Raw genomic sequence first — 2,991 nt, 5'->3', positions numbered from 1 at the left:
TATTACTATATATAGCATCCCAAAGTTAGCTAGCAGTTTCCTCTGCTTTTGAACACATGGGGGACACATTTTTTCTTGATCATTTCATTTACTCAGACATGTGAAAAAGAAGTGTTTCATTACTGAGTACAATGAAACACAAATATAAACACTCACCAAAACAATACACTTAATGTTTTGGGTTTTTTTTTGTGCCACTGAAATAGCTCAAGCCAAGTACCTCTTGACACTGACAAGGCCCTTGTCCTGGAGTTAAGTGTCACTGTTAAGTTAAAATGTCCTGTTCATTTTATGTGTCTATTTGGAGGGTGATTTTGGATGAGATTAGGATCTAAACTGGTGAACTTTGGGAGTAGCAAGTTGTTCTTCATATTATGGGTGGGCCTCATCTAAGCAGTTGAAGGCCTGACACACAAACTAGAGGGCACTGAGGTGCCGTGTGTGGGCACTGGGGCCCAGTGGAAGACTTTGTACTGTGAGGTTTAGGGTAAATGAAATGTGCTCTCTCAAGCTTGGTAAACATCTGGACAAACATATATTTATCCTCTAAGTTCATTGTTGAGATGAGGCCCAATGCTTTTCATCTTTATAATTAGAGCAGGCAAGAATGTGTTTTTAATCTTCTGAATCAAATTTTCTTTTGTTTTGTAGGCACAAAATGACAATTCCCAAAAAAATCTGCACGGAGAAAGAAACTAATCACTCACACAGAAAAGCTACTTTATGAGACCCTGGTGTGTGTTTGGGGGTAGGGGTGGTCAGGGTGGGCGGATGAGAATTCTCCATTTTTCAAAAGAGATAAAATGGCTCAATTTTAAAAGAAGAACCTAAATGTGAACAGAAATCTCTTCCCTAATGCTTTTCCACCATGTTCGGTCCCATTCAGACAAATGAACTAGTGGCATTGTTTTTTAAAACAGGGCTCAGAACTTAGCGCTATTCCTCACATAATTTTCCATACCCAAAGCACTGTTTTCAATGAGTGCCAAAGCACTTCTTCCATTAATATGGAACTTAATGTTGTCATACTATTTTTTAATCAAGAAAAGATGTTAATTTTGCGTCCTGCCAGCTTTTTTTATACCAGAGCCCACTGGATGGTAGGAAAATTTAACAGTTTCTCCCTGAGGTTCTGCAGCCAGAGTTTAATGGTGTAGCACAGGAAGTGTCAGGGCGTTCCCCTCTGTCCAGTGCAGAAAACACAAGTGGTAACACAAACAGTAAAGGGGTTGAGATATCCTTCCACATCAGTCAGGACCCCAGGCTCCTTATGTCATTAGTGCATCTCTTCTTTCCTACACTCAACACCAAGGAAAGAGACACTGCTGAGTTCAACAAAAAAGTCCAGTGACAGATTCCCAATGGCAGAGGGCCTGCTGGCCTTACAGTTTCATATCAAAAAGAGGCTGCATCAAAAAAATACATACTCCAAATATAAAAGAGTGCAGTCACTGTGGAAAACAATTTGCAGGTTCCTCAAAAAATTTAAAATAGAACTATCATATGATCCAGTAATTTCATTTCGTGGCATACACCCAAAAGAGTTGAAAGCAGTGTCTTAGAGAAATAATTGTAAACCCATGTTCATAGCAGCATTATTCGCAATAGACAAAAGGTAGAAACTACTCAAGTGTCCATCAACTGATGAATGGAGAAACAAAGCGTAGTACAGACACACAATGGATCATTCAGCCTTAAAAAGGAAGGACATTCTGACATACACAACAACATGGATGAACCTTGAAAACATTACGCTAAGTGAAATAAGCCAGACTCGAAAGGACAAATATTGTATGACTGCACTTATATGAGATCCCTAGACTAGGCAAACTCATAAAGACAGAAAGTAGAATGGTGGTTGTGCAGGCCTGGAGGAGAGGGGATGGGAAGTTATTGTTTAACGGGTAAAGTTTCACTTTGGTATGACGAAAAAGTTCTGTAAATTGATAATGCTGATAATTGTACAACATTGCGAATGTACTTAATGTCTCTAACTATACACATAAAGACAATTGCAATGGTAACTTTTATGTTGTGTATATTTTACCACAATTAAAAATATACACTATCCTCCAAAGTGACTCCCATTCCTGCCCATACAGAGAAATTGCTGGCAGATTTACCTCTAACATTTTTTAAAATTATAAATTGAGCTCTGTACATCCTCCCATTGAGGGATTCCATTTCATATGATTATACTTGAGTTATAGATAAAGTGAACTGTGTATAGTTTTCATTCTAATATATAGTATAATTTTAGTCATCCTCAACTATTTCTATTGTTGTCCTCATAAAATTGCATGTGAAGGAAGACCCTCCCAGTTTCATAAGAGGAAGAGATTGGGACCAGCTCAGCCTTCATAACTGTTTCAGTCAAGATTCTGGACCCAGGTTTGACAGTCCAGAGTTGCACCTGTTAGCATAAGGTGCCCTTAAACACATTTACTTCTGTCTGTGAGTACTATGCATTTCAACAATAATTAGTTAAGAAAAAAAAAGGAAACTGCTAGAGATTCACACTGAAACAAAAGGAGTCAAAACAATGTAATACCGCTCACTTCGGCAGCACATATACTAAAATTAGAATGATACAGAGATTAGCATGGCCCCTGCTCAAGGATGACATGCAAACTCATGAAGTATTCCGTATTTTTTAACTTGGGAGTTTGAGGTTTGCAGATACTAACTACTATGTATGAAATAAACAACAGCTTATACTACATAGCACAGGGAACTATATTCAGTATCTTGTAGCAACCCACAATGGAAAAGAATATGAAAACGAATATATGTATATATATGTATGATTGAACTATTATGCTGTACACCAGAAATTGACACAACATTGTAAAGTGACTATGCTACCACAAAAAATATATATATAACAAAACTACCTCACATAGTTTTGTTTGTTTTTACAAATAGTTCCATTAAGGACATTGGCAATAATTAGAAATAATTTTCTTGTGTTTGGATTGCCTGACACCAGTG

General features: G+C 37.4%; 1 non-coding gene across 1 annotated transcript; it reads left to right on the top strand.

Annotated features, from left to right (window-relative positions):
• Positions 1-2,552: 2,552 nt before the first annotated feature.
• On the top strand, positions 2,553-2,654 carry LOC116283393 (U6 spliceosomal RNA). The gene has a single exon (XR_004192994.1). It is a non-coding gene; the product is annotated as a U6 spliceosomal RNA (small nuclear RNA).
• Positions 2,655-2,991: the final 337 nt, after the last annotated feature.

This window comes from Vicugna pacos, chromosome 14 (assembly GCF_048564905.1).
Source record: "Vicugna pacos chromosome 14, VicPac4, whole genome shotgun sequence".
Classification (NCBI taxonomy): Eukaryota; Metazoa; Chordata; class Mammalia; order Artiodactyla; family Camelidae; genus Vicugna; species Vicugna pacos.
Note: the sequence above shows the minus strand (reverse complement) of the source record. Positions and strands in the feature narration are given on the sequence as shown.